Below are 22,503 nucleotides of genomic sequence, written 5' to 3'. Positions count from 1 at the left end.
AGCCCGACCAAAAGATTTATGGCGACACCCGGGCCAGGCCCGGGCCCGGAAATATTCTTCGTTACCCGCCCGGCCTGGCCCTCCACCCCTTTACCTTAGGCCCGAGCCCGGCCCGAGCCCGGCTCGAAACTGACCTAACCTGGCCCGAGACCGAAAAAGGCGTTTTTCAGAGTGGAGACGCGCGAGGATAACTCGCTTCACGTTACATGCACACCACCAGAGTCTGAGCCTGGCCCGGGTCAAAAAGCACATGCCGTGCCCGAGCCTGGCCCGAGCCCGTGAAAAACTGCCCTACCCGGCGCGGCCCGGCCCACGGGTCGGGTCGGGCCCGGGATTTCGGGTAAGCCCGAGCCCGTGCAGTGCTCTATTGTACACACGTTTCCTGACCCCTGAAGCCTCTGAGTTGACTTCGCGCGCAAACTACGAATGGCTACCCGGAATTAGAACGCGCAGTCTTGGCTGAACGAAAACAATATGTGTTCCCTCTGCGAGCACAAATGCACTGCAGAAAAAACACCTTGCGATTGTTTAGGCCTGCTGATTTTTCTGGCTGCTGATCTTTAGAGATTGCTGCTTATACAGCATCATCGCAGTTGTATCAGCAGCCATTCAGTGTATTGGACGTTTACAGTATACGACATGAGCCCCTAGATGTTCTCCGCATTTGCGGGCGACAAGTATCCCCTGTGGTGGTTGAACTCCTGAGTGCGTCAAAGGAGAATGCGCAAAACGCGGTCGCAAGCGGCGCATTTGTCGCGGAGTTGTAGCGCCATGCCGTTTTTCCTGCGACAGACACCAAGGTTCCGCTATTCGACGGCGTTATGGACCCTTTACCGCTTGGGTATGCCTGGAGCCGGGGAATCCATCATGGCATATTGCACAAGTAACGAGAGGGAGGGAGGCGAGAAAAGGCAGGAACGTTAACTTGACTTTGAACAGTTTGCTGCCCTACCGGGAAAGGGGAGTGAGAAAGGGAGATGAATAATTGCGCAAGTATCTTAATATCAACGACGCCGCGGCGTCTCCCCTGAAATAACTCGCGGTACAAAACATGTATGTTTTCCCCATTATGTCCTGTAGTACCTACTGGAGAATATTGGTCAACGATGTACCTCTGCGGTACACCTTACTCACATTTAATCACTCTGGATTCGTCAGAGTGTATCCCTGACGCACCTTGATACACGAGTCAATGCACATTATGGAGTTTCGTAAATGGCGTCATAGCATACTCAAAAGGTCCAACTCGTACAACGATTGAAAGTCCAGCACGATGGTAGGGATTCATGTTTCTGAAGGCAGACGTGCAGACAACATGGAGGGAAATGACGTTAGTGTTGTCCTTTTTCTTCCTACTTATGTCGGTGTTTTGCACGCCAACCTCAAGCTGGGTTCTCTTCTTGCATTCTTTATATATATATATATATATATATATGCCCCTGAGTATGCGTACAATATTTCTAAAGCTTTTTGCTGTTTGCGATGCATGGACACAATCACTGCTAAACCTTGTTGAGTATACCATACCCGCCTATGTTAACTATATATCACTGTGTAGCGCAGCTTATTTGCTGCGTGTCTCTCCGGAGGCATTGTGGCTTCGTGGAGGCCGTGTAGACTACATGAGGTGATCCAGAAAAATGCGTAAGCACACACACACACACACACACACAGAGAGAGACAGACAGACAGAGATCGACTCACCACTGCGTCGGTTCTTTCAGTGGCTTTGCCAGCTTCGCTGCTAGTGCTGCTGCTGGTGCTCCCGCTACTCCTTGCCGTGCTGGCCTTTCTCTGAGCAATCCTGCCGGTAGCGTGCTCGCCTGCAGGCACTTCCTGGGGAGAGCGTGCGGACGAGGACGACTCCGGCGCGCAGGAATGAGCGTTCAGGGTCCGTCGTCCTCGCTTCGGCTGTTCGCGAGCGGAGGTTGGCGTGGGCTTCTCCATGACCGCAAATCGGCTTCTTGTTCTCCTCTTCTTCTTCTCTCTCAATTCTAGGAACGTGGCATGCGAACAAGTGCTTTCTTCTTCCTCCACAAATTTTGGTACTCTTTTATATCATGCCAATGAGTACAGACATGTATTCTTTGGATTCTTGGCAATGCCTAAAGAAAAAAATCACGCTGACCTTTCATTTTTACATTGATAGCAGATAGAAATAACTCTTGTCTTTTTTGTTGAGGGCCTTTTTTATTCTTTTTTATTTCCGATGATGGCTATTCAGCGTGCATTGCGGTGGCATGTGCAAGCGCCTCTAGAAAATGTTCGTAGTATTTGTCCCGAGTTATGCCAGTAGCGACTATACCATCTACTTTGTAAAGACTTCGAAAATGATTGTGAATATTTGGCTGACACACACTCGTATAGCATTTCAAATGCGAGAAAATAGCAACTGAATGTTTCTTGCGGCTATGACCAATGACTGTTCGCTTAATTTGTTCTTTGTGCACGCTGACTTTTCTGGAAAATGCTTTCAACGGTGTGCCCGCTTCCCCGTACCGTCAGCGTTGTGGTCGCAACTCAATCCAGCACAGCACCACGCTTGCATAATGGCGCGTCCACTGCACGCACTGCAGTAAAGACACTTTTCATTTTCAGAAGAGAAACGAAGAGTAGTGGGTCTTGATATAGCGATTGCCTAAAGTACTTTTCACACGTCAGCTGTACTTCTTTTTAAGTCCTTAGGTGTCTGTGTTGGCGGTGACCTTGCAGTGACCTTGGCGAAACTGCGCCGTGACGAATAAATGGCCGACGCTGCAGAGCGTAAAAACACGTCTAAAATGCTCGGATTGACGTCACATTTCTCAGGAAAGTTCCTGTGGAGAAAGCAAAGTAGTGGCTTTGAAAGGAAAATTTCGTAAATTTCGGTCCGGTGTGCATGGGCATTGAACCCGGACCTCCGTGGTGCGAGACGACCACGCTTCCCTGAAGCCACGGCTGCATTTTTTTTTCTTTATTACCATCTTGGCTCAACATACAGTTGTACAAAACATCTGGCTTAACCGTTGTGGCTTACTAAAGGTGTGCCTAGTTTTCCAGGGGCTTTAGTGCCTATAGTGCGTGCCTGCATGCATATGTCACGTAGTCACAGAGACGCTCTCGTGCCACTGCTCGCGCGTTCATCGTTGCCGTCTTCTTGCACAGCTGGCTCCGATGCCGCTGATCATGCCAGCGTTCCCATACTGCCCCTCGCGCTCGTGCCACAGGTCGCGCGTTCGTCGCCGTCTTCTTCCACAGCTGGCAGGCTTTCGCCTTCATGTTTTACAAACGTGTACCACTTGCTTACTTTTTTTTTATAACCGGAAACTGGGGCAGTGCAGTAAAATCAGCCATACGTGGTCACTATAGAACAGACTTTGAGTTGCCTGGTTTGAATTTCACACACTTCTTTGGCGCCTGAGCGAGGATTGCCACCGGCGTTCTTAAAAAAAAAAAAAAAAGTGAGCGCGTGCCAAGCAAGATTCGGCTTGAATGTGTACATGCAACTTTGTGGTGTCTTGCTTTAGGGCCTATAGTTTCCTGCAAAAATTACTAAAGGGAATTTGAGCGCCAGGGTCTATGAGAGCTGCAAGCATTATTGTTCAGACAGCATGTTTGGCATGGTAATGATGGGTATAGGGCACTGGATTTGCCTAAACTTCGTCCTTCTTTTTTCGAACGGCTCTGTGGCTTTGCAAAGGGATCATTTAAAACAAAATATTGCGTAATAAATACAACAATTCGCAATTATTATGCCTGTGCGCAGAGTCGTATTGCGTTTTGCATTTAGAAAACTATGATTTCTTGGAAATTTATGTTCAATCGAGGGGAAATAAAGCGTAGTAAAGGAAGTCACAAGCATGTCTAAAGCCGCCGAGCATGAAGTTCAGACCAATCCGGGCACTGGACCATCATTTTTATGATACTCAAGGATCGCAACGACATTATTCTTACGAACGTTTTTAGAATTAGATTTAACCTAAATATGAGAACATTGGTTCTTACGATAGTAATTTTAGCAGGAAGTTCTGTTCTATGGTCCGCAAGGAGCGCGACCTAAGCTGGCGCGGCGCACTGCTGCGCCGACGTAGTAGTGGTTTATTGTGAAAAATCGCTGCGCGGGAATATGGCACTAGCTTAGAGTATAGCGCAATGTCTTATCGAGAGATTCCATATAACAGGCATTTTTTTGTATAACGCGCGATTGTTTTTATCACCATTCCGAGAACTTGGTGCTCAAATTGCGACCTGTGGTTCCAGGAATGCACAGGCGAGCCTAGCAACACAGCATTTGCGAGCTTTACGCCCAAGTTGGAGCGGGAGCAAGGGTGGGGGTTGAGAGGAGGCAAGACGAGTCGCGGAGCTTTGGGGGGATCGCCTGTTGCTGCCAGCTCCTCGCCGGTCGATCGATACCTGACAATCACTGCATTCGAATGAAGAGAACAAGAACAGGAACGAAAGAGGGCGTTCAAGTCGGACGAGACGAAGAAAAAAAAAGAAAGTGGGAGATGGAAGGAGGGTTGCTGAAGAGCGGTGACTCCGAGTCGGTTGTGCAAAAAAACTTTCACGCGGGTGCGGGCAGCGGTGCGCGTGCGCGTCGTGATGATGAAATGTCTGCGCCATGCGCAAGGGAGTGTCGAAATAAGTGGGCCCGGGCGAACTGCAGTGTTTGCAACATTTATCCCATCTCCGCCCTCCGTGCCGCAGGACAGTGCGCACCGCACGGGCCACGACCGCATTTCCCGCGATCTCCATAACGGGAAGGAGTCATTAGCTGCCGGCGCTGCGGGGAAAGAGAGCCCCTAGCAACAGCCGGACTGCGTCACGGAGCAGCCAGGAGAGAGCGGCTGGGCTCGACGTTTCCCGTTTCGTGCCGCCCTCTGGCGACCGCCGACTGCGGTGGCGATACGAAGATGGGCGCGAAGGGAGGACGGGGAAAGGAATGGCGGAAGGGGGCAAACAAAAAGAGTGTTTGTTTGAAGGCTGTGCTCCTTTGCCCTTTCGTGCTTCGCGCGCAAGACAAACTCGGAGCTGCCAACTACACCTTCGGAAACTCTGTCGAAGTGGGCGCTTCTTAGACATTTTCTCGTTTGTGTTTATTCGTCTGCGTGTTTGTCTGTTTGAAAGGCGACACGCTTGCATTAAGCCGACAAAAAAGAAATAAGGCGCAGATCGAGCGATCGAAGAGCGGCTCAGCCTGCGGAGGAGGCGAATTTGGGGATGAGGGGAGAGCGGCTGTGTACAAAAGGGAAAGGTTAGGCGCGTGCGGGATCTTCTGCGAACGGAGAAGAGGTAGGCGGTGGTTGTGGGTGTTTAAGGGGAAGAAACGAAAGGGGACAAGGAGCGCGTCGTGCGCAGAAGGGGAGTGAAACGGGATTTCAAAGAAAGGTTGAACGAGGGGGTAGCGTGTGGGACGGGAGGGGGGGGGGGGGGCGAATAATTGCGAGAACAAGCGTCGAACTAGGGGAACAACATCGATCGCGACGCGGCTCTGCCGAAGCAACAGATTTCAGCCCAACGGGCAGCGGCGCATGCGCAGAGTGCGTCCTGGTGCGCCGACGCGGCGGCCCTGCCAGCACCGGGTGACGACGACTGTGCGGCGGCCGAGCGTTGGATTGGCGAGAGGCGCCGGGTGAGAGGGTCGGTGAGAGGGCGATGCTCAGGTCGCCTATCGCTGCTCCGTGACGGGGCGGCCCGGCCGCCATCTTAAGAGCGGCCTGAAACCTGAGCTTTGTCAGTAGATGTACGTCGAAACGGACAAGTCGAGTGAGTCCAGCGATTGTGGCTCTTCGCACTCCGCAGCGTATCAAAAGCAAGAAAGGAACGCGGGGAGGTCGACGTGAATTATTGATGACTATACCGTTGTTGTTTTGGCCGTCCGGGAAAATGGCGTCCTTCCTGTTGCTTCTTGCGAGGGGAAGAGGCGAAGTTTTTCGTGGCGAGCTACTGCAGTCCTTGCGTCTTCCATGGCTCATTGGTCGACTTTAGCGGCCAAGCCAACGGTCATTATCATTATTTTTAAACGTGTGTGATCGCATTTCATGTGAAATTATGGGGCTCATTCCATAGATAATTTGAAAGACGAAATTAAGCGGCGTTCTAATATTAAAAAGATGCATACTGCAAAAGTTCTTAGAGCGCCCTCTCTATGCTCCGAAACTATCAAAGCGCAAGAAAGAATGAGTTTTTTTTATATTGTAGTATAGTCTTGTGGTTAACGTTTTTTCGCAAGGAGATTTCTTACGACAAGAGGACGGTCTGTCACGGCGCCGACGTAAGAAACTCTACGCAGCGATATAAAGACCGCTGTAAAACATAGTATGTCTTGTTGCGCAAGTTTGGTGGCTCGACCGGACCACTTTAAGAAGAAAGTTCCTTTTTTTTCTTTATCACCACCATTGTTTTTTACAAGCCCAGTCAAATAAAATGATATCTTGGAAGCTTGTCCAAACCGGGACGACATGACACGCTTAGGTTAACCTCGCTATCTGAGCTGTCATGAATCTCATCTCAGGAATATCACATTTCTACAAAGACTCCAACTGGACTCTTATCAGTAGCTTTTATGGAACTGTTCGCTACACGAAACACGAAAGTCTGTCGCTGACCGACACACCTCTTCATAACGACTGCAAGCTAAATTAGATGTGTTAGGCTTAGCGTGCATTTTCAATAGTCGGAGCCTAATGTACAGGTTATGCAAGTGAACCTTAGTTCTAGAAAGGGTTAGGTATTATTTGTACGAGGGCAATCGAGTAGAGGCTTGTTGCTTACTGGCGATGATTTTTGGATGTTTTAACGTTTCTTGAAGTTAACATCATTTATTTGATATTAGCCTTAAAGAAATACAAATCTGTGGGGCTCGAAACATTGTCTTGTTCTTATTTGAACTCTGTCAATCAGCTCACGAATATTATGGTTCATCAATTTCCTTCCCATTAATAAACCGTCTAAGCTCAGTTCCATTTATTATAATGTTTGTCGCCTTTGTGTTGTTGTATAGTTGTTTCTATCTATAACACCACCTGCCTTTTTCCCTTTTTCTTTCTTTATCAGTTGCCTCCTTTGTCTCTGTACCCAAGGTATGGGTTGTTTCAACCGACGTTCGGCTGTTATGAATAGGACCGCGAGGCCATTCGTGTGAGCTGGCGTGTTACGAATCCACGGAGACCTCCTCGGGTTTTTCCAAGGCATTTATCGATTGAAAGCGAAGCCGAGAAGTTCGCCATGTTGGTGAAGCGATGCGTCACTTTCAATGCGAGTACTTCCCCACCGCGCTCTCCCCACGGTATTTTCATGTTTCTCGTGACGACTGTATAGTATCTTGCTGCCCACAAACCAAGAGTTGGGAAGAGTTGGGACCCATAAGCAGGAGCCTCCTCACTGTCTCTCATCTCGGAGAGCTTTCAGTTTGTTGCAAGATCAACAGGTTGACAGGCAGTTGAGGAGACACTGCTTGTCTTGACACAGAAACTAAACAGAAGCTTTAGTTAAATAAAGTGTTACTGTCTTCATCAATTCCGTTGGAGCTTTTATGTGGAAGCGTCGCCTAAAGAATCACTTGTCCAAAAACGCATTCCAAGATGTGAACCGCTGCAGGCATGCGCTCGCACTGATCAAGTGGGTCGAACACTATACTGAACGTACAGTATATGTGGCGCTTTTCGAATAAAGTAACGCAGTTTGATATCACTATCAAGCAACTTTTTTGAGCGTGTCCTTATGTACGGTTTGCAGCGTCCTTTTGCGAAAGTTGATGATCACAAACTTCGGCTGTGTGACGACCTTAAAGTTAGTCGCGAACTGTCGGACTCGCCTCGTATTAGGTCAAGTTCATCGACAATATGCACATCACTTTGTGATAGTTTGCAGTGGTGACTTGTACGCTGACTTTCCACTACGAAACGCCACTAAGTAATGAGAAAAATTTACAAAGAGTTACTACGCCTGACTGTAAAGTGTCCGCCGACGTTTATTTACACAGCGTACTGTGTGCCTAGAGAAAATGTCATTAAGCTATATAGAGTCAGTGCGCTGTCTCTGAATAGTCTATGGCCTCATTGTCTTGTGGCTATAACACAATTATTGCATGTAGGACGGGTATATGTTACGCATACAGAAAAATAAACATTTGTGGGGACACAATATAGTACATAAAATCAAAAGCTCATAACCCATCGACGTCTGACCCGAAAACTGAATCGTATAGCAAGTCCCCTATTGGATCACCAACTGCCACTCTTCTGGGTATCTTGGAAACGAAGATAATGCGACTTCACGTTATGACAACTTCAACCCTGTATATATATATGACTAAATTTGTACTGGGTTTGGCGTTAGCATTGAGACAAGACAACGCGGAGTCGGCTCTAAACATTTTACAATTGTTCAGCATCTGACCAAAATTAGGCGTGCAGCAGTTCGCAAATGTCCAATAATTGGTTGGCAGAAGATTAAAATTTTCATAATAGATAAGATTTATCAAATATTATTGGCAATAATATGTCGTTAGTAGCAACATAGCTAGTTCCGTTCACGTAGAGTCCTCGACAGCTTCGCAGATCACCTATATATAGACATTCAGTTGAGCCGATCGACCTCTATACTTTTAACAAAGGTAACTTGTGCCACAACTACGTTCGATCTTCATGGTACGAGCATGTGCTAAAACGAATACGATAAGTTGGTACAGGGCGCGGGAACTTACTGCAAGGCTAGAGCTCGCTCTCTGCCTAATTTGGCTACGCGCAAGCTCTGTTGCCACTCTGAGTTGTGTGCATCGATTACTAGAAGTTTATCTCTACTGTAAAAATTTTTTTAAAATTATGAACAATTTAGGAACGCCATACTTTTACCATTTACGACCTGAAACGTAGATAAATAAAATGCGCGCTTTAAAGAACTGCATATAAAGAGCTACGCCTGTCTTTACGCTACCACTAAACGATTTGTATTTGCAGATCCGAAGAACAATATGCAGCTATATACGACGATATGCAAGTATCTACAATGCTATGTTGCTCTATACGGGGGGATCAATTTCAAGTTTCCGCAATTTTTAAAAATCGCCTGTGGCAAATAGCATACTTCTTCTCCTTGAGCTGAATTATACGAAGAGGCGGGCATCACTAGGAGAAATTGAAACACACGTTCAGCTAATTAACAAAAACTCACCAATGAACTTCTTATATAATGACTTTACGGTACATAGTGCAATTTAGAAATGTAGCATGTGAGCTTGCAAGGCGTATGCACTTGAAGTGAATCTCCTGGATGACACCAGTTTCGAAATATTATTTCCCAACGTGTGGGGCGAATACATGGATGTTCCAGTTACTTTCGTCCTTCAGTGCATAAAAGAACGTTTTGTTATAAAAAGCATGTGGAACAACAATGCATTTTATGACGAGTTTGATGTCGCATATCTCCAAACTGGTGTCATTCTGGAAAATCATATGAAGTGGATACGCCTTGCGAACTCACCAGCTACAATTAGTAAATTGCCATATGTGCCGTAAAGGAATTATTTAAAAAGTGATTTAATGAATTTTTTAAATCAGTTGAATATGTGTTTCGATTTCTCGTGCAAGTAATGTCCGCCTCTCTACATAATTCAGCTCAACAACTAGAATTATGGTGTTTGCAAACGCGATCTTTAACAATTCTGGGAAACTTAAAAATTATCACCCCGTACAACGTTATGACATTGTGTAAAATGCTATACCCGCCGCGGTGGCTCAGTTAGCTAAGGCGTTGCGCTGCTGAGCACAAAGTCGCGGGATCGAATCCCGGCCGCGGCAGCCGCATTTCGATGGAGGCGAAATGCAAAAAACGGCCGTGTGCTTACATTGTAGTGCACGTTAAAGAACACCAGGTGGTCAAAATTAATCCGGAGCCCTCCACTATGGCGTGCCTCTTAATCAGAAATGGTTTTGGCACGTAAAACCCCAGAAAGAAGAAGAAAATGCTATACAGTGTGTTCAAAATTAAGCTTTATGGTTTTCTTAGCTAGGCACTGGGAGGCACGCGAAGACCACCTGTGCAAATAAGTTATGTGGCCAGGGGGACACAAAGTGAGATGATAATTATCGTTGTCAGCAGCCCAATTAACTAAAATTAAATAATTAACTTTTTGTTGACTGCAGTAAGTGGGTATGTTTGCATTGAAAAATTAGAGGCAGTCGTGTTTCTACACAGTACCAGCTGGAAGAATTCTTCTATAGCGTGTCCGTGCTCCGAGATATCCGACTCCTAATTTTAACTGTCGTTCGCATGATTACGCATGCAAGAGAGTTAGGATCTGCGCAAAAGCTCCTCCCTGATGTGACGCGGCTGTTGCGTGCGGCGTTTCCCACTGAATACGCTCAAGACGTCATCACCCGGGCTCATTCGCCCGGGCTCACACGGCAGGCCAGATTGCCGGCTCCCTGCTCACCGCGTCTCAGGCCGCATAGAAGATCCGGTACGACCGCCGACATCGGGACGTTCAGTTTCTCCCTGGCTCCGTTGTCCTCCTATGGACGCCACGTCGCCGCATAGGCTTGTCTGAAAAGCTGCTGTGGCGCTACACAGGGCCCTACACGATACTGCCTCAGCTTGGCAATGCGAATGAAATGCGAGATCGCTCCGCTGGACTTCCGTGTCCCCACTGACGTTGTGCATGCGTCCGGGCTGAAACCTTACTTCGCCGCTAACTATAACTCCCTTATAGTTAGCGCCGAGACGGCGCCTTTGCATGCGGGGGTTATGTTACGCCTCATCCAAGAATGACGCCAGTCAGAAGACGACGATTTGACGTGTAGAAGTAGAATCGGTCTCGCCAGCCATCTTGTTTATGGATCGTTGCCTCTCTTGTATATATATTCTAAATACACCTGTATATGTGACTTCCGCAACGTAACAATATTTTCAAAGTTTGGTGCATGATAGTTGGGACACCCTGTATACCTGCGATTTTGTTGCCCGTGTATTAGCAATGGCTTGACGTTCTCCTGAATAATGAGCATACTGTCAGTGTAACAGACCCCACGGTCATATGCTTCTCTCATGAAGAAACTAAAGGACCAATCGTCTGACAGGACAATACTATTCGCGGATGGGTGAAGAAAGTCTAGAAGAAATATTCCTAGGACGACCTTGGTAGGATATCCAGGAATCGGGCTTCCGATGAGTATCCTATTTGTCTCCGAAGCAACGAAGGGATAATGCGACGTGATATGAACGTCCCCCCCCCCCCCCCCCCCACACACACACACACACAAGAAAAAAATCCTTTTCACTAGGTCACTATAGCCGCATAATGGCCGGTCACTTCAGGGCCACTCGACATCGCTATAAGGGTCATGTCTAACATAGCATCTAAGCTTTAGTACGAGCATAAGTGGGCTAATATAGCCAAAATCAAGCCAGATATCCTTTACGATGCCAGTATAATGAAGTATAATTGTCTTTTTTGAGTAATTCAGTATTTCAGGTAAAAAAATTCTATTTTTTATTATTTTTTAACATTTGCGTTGCACTGCCATAGTGCATTAAAACAACCAGTCGAATATGCCGAGGGTGGTTTGCGAGACAGGAGCTGCATCACCTATCTCTGAGGCCGCTGCTGAGCTCTTCAGCTATGAACCATATAGGCTCTACCTCATACGCAACGTCACTATACGCGACCTCTCAAGGACACTATAGCAATAGCGCCGGCAATATTTTAGACCTCCGCAGCCTTGCTCGTAAAGCGTTGGAGCAAGCTATACAACCACACACAAGAGCAGACGCCTATACACTAAACCTTATTATACTAATCCATTTCTCACACACGCACGCACACACAACCACTCACAACCACACACGCACGCACACGCACACACACACACAAAATGGTGATATGATGCTGATATGCGCTTATAACGTTTAGGGCAAGAGACAAGTGTTATCACCACCATCATCATCATTATCATCAGCCTATATTTATGTCCACTGCAGGACGAAGGCCTCTCCCTGCTATCTCCAGTTACCCCTGTCTTGCGCTAGCTGATTCCAATTTGCGCCTGCAAATTTCCTAACTTCATCACCCCGCCTAGTTTTCTGCCGTCCTCGACTGCACTTCCCTTCTCTTGGTATCCACTCTAACTCTAATGGTCCACCGGTTGTCCATCCTACGCATTACATGGCCTGCCCAGCTCCATTTTTCCTTCTTAATGTCAAATAGAATATCGGCTATCCCCGTTTGCTCTCTGATCCACACCGCTCTCTTCCTGTCTCTTAACGTTAGGCCTAACATATTTAGTTCCATCGCTCTTTGTGCGGTCCTTAACTTGTTCTCGAGATTCTTTGTTAACCTCCAAGTTTCTGCTCCATATGTTAGCACTGGCAGAATACAATGGTTGTACACTTTTCTTTTTAACTACATTGGTAAGCTCCCACTCACAATTTGGTAATGCCTACCGTATGCACTCCAACCCAATTTTATTCTTCTCTAAATTTCCTTCTCATGATCAGGGTACCCTGTGAGTAATTGACCTAGATAAACGTACTCTTTTACAGACTCTAGAGGCTGACTGGCGATCATGAATCCTTGTTCCCTTGCGAGGCTATTGAACATTATATTTGTCTTCTGCATATTAATCTTCAACCGCACTCTTACACTTTCTCGGTTAAGGTCCTCAAAAATTAGTTGCAATTTGCCCCCATTGTTGCTGGATAGGAGGCTGATCCTCACTCCTAAGCCTTCTCAGTCTAAGGGCCCATTCACATTTGCGACTAGGCGAGGTCGCGCGACCAAGTTAGGCGCGAAACAAATATTTGCCAAGATATTCACGTATGCCTGCTGTACTCCTTGATTACGCAATGCCTCTATGACTGCTGACCGGTACCTCTACTGAATCATATGCCTTTCATAACCTATGAAAGCCACATAGAGAGATTGATTGTACTCCGCAGATTTCTCGATTACCTGATTGATGACATGGATATGATCCATTGTAGAATATCCCTTCCTGAAGCCAGCCTGTTCTCTTGGTTGGCTGAAGTCAAGTGTTGCCCTGATTCTATTGGAAATTATATTGGTGAATATTTTATATAATACTGAAAGCAAGCTAATGGGTCTATAATTCTTTTATTATTTAACGTCTCCCTTCTTATGGATTAGTATAATGTTGGCGTTCTTCCAGCTCTCTGGTACACTTTGAAGTCGTGAGGCATTGAGCATAAAGGGCCGCAAGCTTTTCAAGTATGATATCTCCTCCATCTTTGATTAAATCTACTGTTATTCCATCTTCTCCAGCAGATTTTACCCTGGTCATGTCTTTGCAAGGCCATTCTAACTTCATCGCTAGTTATTGAAGGAGCATCTCTATCCTGTCCATCACTACTTCGAATGAAAGTATCTTTGCTGCTCTGGGTACCGTACATGTCAGTATAGAATTCTTACCGCGGCTTTTACTATGTCATCGAAATTAATGATGATATTGCCCTGCTTATCTTTCCGTGCATACATTTTGCTTTGTCCTATGCCAAGTTTTCTTCTCACTGACTTCATGCTGCGTCCATATTTTACTGCTTCCTCAATCTTTTCCACGTTATAATTTTGAATATCCTTACTTTCTTCTTGTTGATCAGTTTTGACAGTTCAGCGAATTCTATCTGATCTCGCGAGTTTGACACTTTCATGTTCTGTCGTTTTTTATTAGGTCATTTGTTACTTGGGAGAGCTTACCTACTGGTTGCCGTGGTGCCTTACCTCCAACTTGAACTGCTGCTTCTGAGATCAGCCTAGTTACGGCTTCATTCATTACCTCTATCTCGTATTCATCTTCCTGTTCTAAAGCTGCATATTTGTTTGCGAGCACCAGCACGAATTGGTCTGCTTTTACCCTGACTGCGTGTAGGTTGGCTTGTTTCTTCTTGACTAATTTTACTCTTTTTCTCTTCAAATTGAGAGAAATCCTAGACTTCACTAACCTATGGTCACTGCACTTCACCCTACCTAACATTTCTACATCCTGCACTATGCTGGGGTCGGCAGAGAGTATGAAATCGTCTTCATTCCTTGTTTCACCATTAAGGCTGTTCCAGGTCCACTTCCTGAAGAAGGTATTCATTATTCGGAGTCTATTCCTTTCCGCGAATTCTACCAATATCTCTCCTCTAGCGTTCCTGGAATCAATGCCGTAGTTGCCAATTGCTGGCTCACCAGCCTGCTTTTTCCCCACTTTTGCATTGAAGTCGCCCATGACTACACTATACTGAGTTTTCACCTTTCTCATTGCCAATTCAACATCTTCATAAAACTGTTGTATTTCTTCATCATCGTGACTGCTACCCTCTCATTAATGCTGTAGAGTTCATCAATGTTGCCCACTATGTCCTTATGGACTAGAATCCTACCCCGAATTCTTTCTTATCTGGAAGACCTCTGTAGCAGAGGACGTGGCCGTTATTCAGCACTGTATAAGCCTCACCAGTGCTTCTAACCTCACTAAGGCCAATAATATCCCAGGCAATGCCTGATAATTCCTCAAATAGCCCTGCTAAGCTAGCCTCACTCGAGAGGGTGTGTGTGTGTTGAACGTTGCCAGGTTCAGTTTCCAGTGGCCGCCTGTCTGGACCCAGAGATTCTTAGCGCCCTCTGCCGCGTCGCAGGTCTGACCGCCGCCTTGGTCAGGTGCTCCGCAGCCGCTGGGAATTCAGGGCCATGGGTTAATTGTAGGAGTCATGAGCGATGTAGTGCCCGAATACTGCCCCAGGGAGGCCAATTCCTGTTCTGGTGAGGGAGTGACTTTGTTGAAGCTTAGTGGACCTTCTTAATTTGGTTGCACCTGGACTAGTATAGCCCCACTAGCTCTCGGCGATTTCTTTTCTTTTTTTTTTTTTTTGCTGGTGTCAGGCGCCACTCTATGCCTCCTCCATTGGACCGGAGGAGGATTCGAACTTACGACCTTCAGATTAGAGGCCGGGTGTTCTACCTTTGCTCCACGCCACCACAAGTGTTATACTGGCATAAAAGTCAAGAAATTTAGGTATTAACGATTTCTGTAGTTTTTTTTCTTTTTTCTGTCAGTATACTCAGTACGCGGCGTATAGGTGCATGTCGCAATACCAAAAGAATTCGCTTTCGCCGAAAACCACGCTCCCTGCGGCCTTCAGTGCAACCAAGCGAACGGGCGAAGCGGCGCGCGTTGCACAACGCGGGCTGCAACGTTGCGTAAGGTGCTGCGCAAGACGGCCGCCCGTCTCCCTCCGCGTGCGGCGCTTGCAAAACACTGCGGATGTGACCCAACGCAGGTGCGCGCGCGTACGCCGCAGTTTCCTAGCGCCCTTATATGGAGTATATAACGGCCGCGAGAGAGACGACGGGCTCCGCAGAAAGCGACAGCGGCGCACATCGCTCCCTTTTAACTAGAACAGAGGCGGTTTCCGTCAAGCTATAATGATGCTGAACGTATCAAGCAGCATTTCGGGAAAATAAAAAGAAGAAAGAAAAAGTGGTCCTTCTGGGAAGGGGGGTGGTTAACCGCCGCGCACGCGCAGGTGCCTTTTACCGTATACTTAAATCCTCCCCTCCCGTCACACGAATCGTACAGAGACGGCGTCAACTAAGACCGACACGGCGCTGAGACAGCGCACTTGACTGATGGGTTTTTTTAGCCGCAGTGATGCAAACTGTACGTGATGCTTTGTGCTCAGGAGACGAAACGGCCATTTCTAAACCGACAAAAATGACTCTAAACTTTTTGAAGCACTTGCGGACGGCCGCACGTCTTAGCTCCATTACACTAACGTTAACAAAAAAAAAAAAAAAAGACAAATGGCTCAGAGGAGGATGCTGGGAGGGGGGCACGCCACTAGAACAGAAATATATTTTCCTAATTATGCGTGCCTAAAAGGTTCGGCTGCTACTTTGCGAAAGATTAAACGGTGTATGTGCTTAAATGTATTGCTATAAACTTTATTGAGACGGTGTCAGGTGTGGCAAATAATATTCACGCAACATCTCACGCGCTCACGCGACAGCAACTAATGCACAATGCCTGCGTAACATCACCATGTGACATCAAGCGGGAATGCTGGGAAATCATGCATTTCAATGAACGAGACGGGTGACGCCCAGGGCGCTATATTTTATCCTCTAGAGCATTATTTTAAATTTGAACGTCGGTCTTGTTAAATGGCGTCTCAGTCAAAACCCGGGGCCCTCTCGGTAATCTAAAAAGTGTTGCCGCAACGTGTCAGCAGCTTTTCTTTTATTCATATCTGTAAAACGCTGTGGTTTCGGAAGTCATGCGTGGTAAGAGTGCAAAATTTAGAATACTCATCATTGTAATAACGCTATCGTTTCAAGCTATAATTAAAGAGAAGTCTCTGCCCGTAATTGCGCGTGCCCATTGAGCAGCACATATGTTGCAGAAATTAAAGGGAAACCAAATATTATTATTACAAAGAGAAATCGAATATATATATATATATATATATATATATATATATATATATATATATATATATATATATAGGAATGAATTCACCACATTCACCGTCACAGTTGGTAACGAGAAAAAGGGCGTCGTCGGTAGGATGGGACATGTGACGGGAGCTTTCCGCAACGTAACTGCTGAAAAGGGACAAACAGTGAGAATTCTTCAGACTCTGCAAAGGACTAAACTTGTAGTCGAAAGCTTTAGTGCTATTACTTACAAAGAAAACCATAAAAAGAAGGAAACGCATACGCGTTGTGATGATTGTGGAATGGCACTCCTTGTGATATTGGGTTGGATGTGTGCCGTATATGCTAGGGCCTTCCTACATGCCTAAATGTGATTCTACCTGCCTTCTGCCTTTCTTTTGCTTCCTTCCTACGTGAAAGTTGGTTTCGTCACAACTCTCATAAGCCACATAAATTCGTGTTTGGGACATTCACATTTCGTATACTTTATTGGCTCTGAAAAAGCCAACTTCAAGCAGTGTAGTGAAACCAACTTTGTCAAGAATAAGCAAATTTTTGTTTGTTCTGCAAATAAGTATACTATTCTGAGTGTATTCATGCATTTATTTTATGTGCCGATTCATTCAAGCACTTAAACAATGACATTTTGGAAAGGTTTTCTCGAAAATAACTCGAGAGATGAAGGGTTAACGATGTGTGAACTCAAAGCAAATAAGTCTAGTTGCAACACAGAACATTATAGCCTTGCTTCATTGACAACCTCAGTCACAACAACAATATATTTTATTGATTTACACCTACTTACCTACAGAAGCGGAGAAATGCATGCGCCTTTTGGATAACACAGCACTCATAATGAACAACTAAACGAATGAGAACTAATTGGAAACCTAAAGAAACCAAGGTGAGCATTCACCAATTCGCGAGCAAGTAGCTTCACACTCCGGTGGCTAATGACACAGTATGCTGTGCAAAGAATCTTAGTCGAACAAGGTGAGTGACCGCGATGTGCAGTGCCTCGGGGAAGTTCTGCTCTTGCGGCTGCTGCTCACGGAACTGCCGCACGGGCGCCGTATCTTGAAAGCGATCTGCGATGTGGGTGTGCACCGGCGGGGGCCTCATCTTCAAACCGATCTGCGATGGGTACAAAGTGCATGCGCCGAGTGCCGATAGCTTCGTATGCGCTGTGCTTTCGACGTTTAGTTCGCGTTGAAGCGAGAGCCATCGCGAAGGTCAATTTACTCACTGCCGCTGGCGCGCTTTTTCACTCCAGCGTTTTGACGAGTTCCCGCGGTCATCGAGCGAGATGTGTTCATGTTTACCTGTGCGCGCGTCACACCGTGCTTCTTTGCTTTATATAGTTAGTAAGCAAATATTTACAACTTTATACGGTTGCTAAAACTACTATCCTTACTTCGTATAGATGTCTACTAATTTGCTATCGCAATCGATGCTTCGCTTTTCGGGCGAAACTGCGACATTTCTTTTTTCCAACAATACTCAACGTCTCTTGCTAATCTCGACTGCTGACCGGTTGATGCTTCTGTACACTTTAAATCCAAGCGCTTCTGGAAGGTGTACGTTACCTACGGTTTTCAATGGTGGAATTCCTTCGCATTCAATTAGGATGTACTGAGTGGTCTCCGGATTTTTGCTGCAGCATACACATGCCTCATATAGTTCCGAATATTTGCTCCGGTATGTTTTTGTCCTTAGGACAACCGGCTCGAGCTTCAAATAGTAAGGCACTGCCCTTTGTACTATGATACAGATCTTCCCTTCTAATTTCTGTCTTCTCATTCTTGTAATTATCCATGGTCCTTCAGACCAATCTGGCGCACCCTCTTGCGGCCGTTGCTTAGTGGCCGTGACCATGGTGTTGGTGACTGCTGCTTGTTCAAAGTTGATGGCGTTGAGCTCTGCACAAATGCGGCCGAATGGCTATATGTAGGTTCTACTGCTACATTCTCCGCGTGGTATTTAATGTAAAGACAAATAAGTGTTACCGAGTCGTCGGCTACGCGAAGGTAACGACGGTGCATGGCAATTCGCAAAGCGCCGCAGGTAGTCGACAATTAGCAAGGAAAAAAATCTGCTATTTGTATATGAATGTCGCAGCAAAAAAAAATTTAAAAATGAAGACAATTTGGAAAACAAACCATGTGCGGTGATCGCGAGAAATGAAATTTGTGACGTCCTGAGAACAAAGAGAGAAAGAAATTCTGCAGAGACGCTCAAGAATGCTCACGTGTGGGAATGCGAAAGCATTAATTATAATACCTTTGGTGAAATGTTTTTCTTTCTTTTTCTGCGCGTTCCTTGTCCGCGCAAGCTCTCGCCTGCGTTTTAACTGCGCCTCGGTAAGGTCAAATGAAAACGGGCCAAGCGTCTCAGAGCGCTCGCTTGCCCACGAGGAGTTCATAACTCGAAGGAACGCTCAGCGGCGTTCAATTGGACATTAAAGTTTTCTTTTGTTGTATGCACTCATTTGATACACTCATGACGTGGCGCCACCTCCTATCCATTGGCTGCGCCGTCACGTGCCCAAAGACGCACGCACTAGGCCACACGTTTAGTCGGCTAGATGGCTGCGAGGTGACGTGCGCAATGACGCACGCACGCACTAGGCACACATTATTCACACATAATCCAACTGGAACTGTGGAGCCGCCGTAGCGCTGCAGAAGCGTGCATGCTCGTCTCACACCCCGGTGGTCCGGGTTCGATTCCTACTAAGACCAAAATTTATCGAATATTATTTTCAAAGGAATTGATTTACTTTGTTTACAGGGATCTGCCTGACAAATTTCACGTCACTCCGAGTATTTTCTTACGTTTTTACACTCATTCGGTCATTGACGTGTTGATACCATCATTCGGTCACGCCGCCGACTACAACGCCGGATTTTCGCATAATGGGGCATATATAATGCTTTCGCATTAAAACGCTCAATGGTATCTCCAGAGGTTAGCCTAGCGACAGGTTTCGCATGCTACTCTGCAGGAGAGATGGTCGGGGTTAAAAGGGAATGCGTGAGAGAAAAAATAAAATCAAAAACATAATAGCACAAACACATACATGCGCGCGATATGCATCACCAAAAGTTATTTGCCGTGTCTCATTCAGGCCTGTATTCTACAGAAATTCTATAAGCATCTTAGCGGGGCGACATTTCAGAGCCATGACATGCACTGCATGCCATGGCCCAAGAAGGTCTCGCAGCTCAATCATGGCTCGTGTCGCACGTTTAGAGATTTCCTCAAGATCGGTCTTGAGGTTGTAAAGCGTCTGCAAATACAAATGAAGTGGTCTACGTTTTAGTCAAAACCGCAGATATATGGACGCAATCAGCAGGCTGAGCCCATTTGCAGCAGTGTTTCTTTCTGAACGGAAGGAAACGGTCAGTGGACATATTTGCGCGGGGTGCATGAGGTGGTTACACGTCCTACATGTGCGCTACGAATCGTGGCGCCCCAAGTCGTGCAGCGTTGTTGGAGTTTTCGAAGTCGGTGACCCTTATAAGTGCGAATAGGGAATCGCGCTGCGAGCAGACAGCGAGGATGTAGTATTTTGTTTGCACGAGAATGGCCCGCATGCCAACTTAGTTTCGCGCACATAATTTTGCGGGTGATTGGTGATAAATTTTGTCACGTTGCGTATTCCGTCTCAGCATCGATAGCGGCGACCGCGTATGGTCATCGGCCAGTCGACAGAACTTTGGTGTGATACGCCGGGTTTTCAGTGTGACACTACGTATCCACCTTTGCTACAGATTCTAAACTTTTCTTCTTCCCCAATGTGGAAATGAGAAACCTCTCCGGTGATTCCCTTAGAAGATTACCCTCATTTTCATTTCCGGTTATGTGAGCATCCATGGACTTGAACATTCAAGACGACTTTGAGCCCTCCATCGATAAACACCAGTGACTGTCCCGCGCGTCTCCTCCCGTGGCTGAGTCTTCAAAAGACCCCTTAATTTCCTTGACAAAGCTTTCCCAAGTTGCCAACGAGTCTTCGTTCTAAAGCAACACCAACGCCGTACTATCAAGAAAGGACACAACGTTGATAACGTCGATAACGTTGATTAGAAAGGACAACACTGATAAGCTCGAACTTGTCGTTCTTCCGTTGCTCGTGAGCGGATGTCCCTCTTCCGGAATCGTATGGGTTATCTATTTACCCCGCATCTCCATCGTAGACTCGAACGGTGGTTCACGCTTATTTACAGATGCAAAACGATGGTTCAGGAAAGATAAGTTCCTGAGCCGCATGCAGTTTCTATATATTAGTTGGTCCAGTGTGAAGTGGGGCAGACCACAACGGGATTCAAACCAGAAATCGAGCTTGCTGACGGGGGCAGAGAGAAAGAGATAGAATAAACTTTATTCGATAATTTCATCCGGCTGTTCCTCGCCCGAGGGGGGTGGCCAGAATGAAAAAAAAAAAGCGTTGATCATGATGATAGACGATGATGATTATAGTGATGCTTATGATGATTATGATTATTAAACAAGCCAAACGTACCCACAATAAGAGCAGGCAAACATCGTTGTCGTCTTCGACAGCTTGTCAGTATATATTTACACGTGAATGCAAACCGGGAATCTGAGTGTATACTGCGCGCCTAACTGTTGGAGCGTGCGACACTGAAGTTGCGGTTAAATGGGTTGCGCGTTAATTATGATGTCAAGATTAGGTGAAAACGTGAAAGCAGGTGATTTTGCCATAAGGGGTTTCCTCCTCAAGCTATTATAAAGGGAAATTACCAGCTTTAAATTATTCTAAGCGTGGGTTGTCTGTTAGATTAGTGTGTCCTCGGAAACCCGACAATAGCTGTTTAACTACGGATGCAAGGCGCCTGCAGGGGCACATTGGCATCGTCAGCAGGTACACACAAGCTGTCCGGCCTAGTTTTCGTAGCAGGTACCCACTCGTCCTTATATTTTGGATTAGGTGGTCAGGCGTGTAGCGGCACCTTTAATATTCGAAAAAGCGTTACATGTAAGGGGTGGGGGTGCACCGCGTATGAAACTTCGAAATTGGTACAGATTCCCAGCTTGCATTACTTTTATTATTTGCTTCTATTCTTGTCACATAGGGATGCGTAGTGAAGGCGTGCTATGAAGCCCAAGTTCTCCGACTATTTTCTTCGCATTGTAAAGGTTGCTTCACCGCGAAGTTTTCCTTAATGTGGAGAAGCCATACCTACGAGAAAGAATTGAATAGTGAGCAGTCCACACGAACGCGCATACCAGACGCACCAAGTATTGAGTCATCGCGCAAGTTCAGACAACTGTGCTTTACACGCGACATGCAACATGCGCGATCTCGCCTAATAAACAATGTCCGCGGTAGATTAGACCAACTTAATACGCGCGAGCTCCTAAGTAACGTTGGGTACAAATAGTCTGTCGTACGTAGTGACCGTACGTAGTGCTAAAGGAACTTTGGGGAGTATTACCTTGTTGAGTATATTAGCCTTAGCAGAAGGCTTCAAAGCTTATGTATGCCACACGTATCACTTTCGCTTTTCTCTTTTTTTAGTTTTTTTTTTTTGTAAGGCTTGTGATTTATTGTAGATTTATTATTGTAAACCAACGAGCTCAGGCAGGGACCACCTTCTTATTTTTTGTGCACATCCTCATTAAAGTTTCTCATGCAGCTCAGTTCTGACTTTTCGAGTAGATTACTTGAACAGGCAAACCAACATCACTTGCACGGATAACCGCAATGTTCACCTAGAAATAATGTTCACCTAAGTTATGACACTAAATCAGTTTAAATCATTCATTTTTCATCCTACGCTGCAACCGCGCCATTGATGCAGGGCACAAGTGAACTCACGTCTCTTAGCATAAATCCTGACCGTACCTTCGTCATCGAGATATTTGTCACCAGTACCTGTCACAAATTATATTGACGTCCTGCTTTGTTTCATTCGTTTTTAACGAAAATGTATGAACTGATGTTAGTGATCCATGATGTTGCTAGTCGCCGAATACACCGGCCCACCAGCCTTGCCTTATGAAGGCGTTTAACTGCACAGAAGCAATAGATATACAAACAATTTATTTTCGGGCTTTGAAAA

General features: G+C 46.2%; 1 protein-coding gene across 1 annotated transcript in view; it reads right to left on the bottom strand.

Annotated features, from left to right (window-relative positions):
• Nucleotides 1-22,503, bottom strand: part of LOC125946350 (uncharacterized) — a 50,278-nt gene that overhangs the window by 8,414 nt on the left and 19,361 nt on the right. The gene's annotated exons all lie outside the window — the stretch shown is intronic.

Source organism: Dermacentor silvarum, chromosome 6 (assembly GCF_013339745.2).
Source record: "Dermacentor silvarum isolate Dsil-2018 chromosome 6, BIME_Dsil_1.4, whole genome shotgun sequence".
Classification (NCBI taxonomy): domain Eukaryota; kingdom Metazoa; phylum Arthropoda; class Arachnida; order Ixodida; family Ixodidae; genus Dermacentor; species Dermacentor silvarum.
This window is presented reverse-complemented; position numbering and strand designations above follow the sequence as displayed.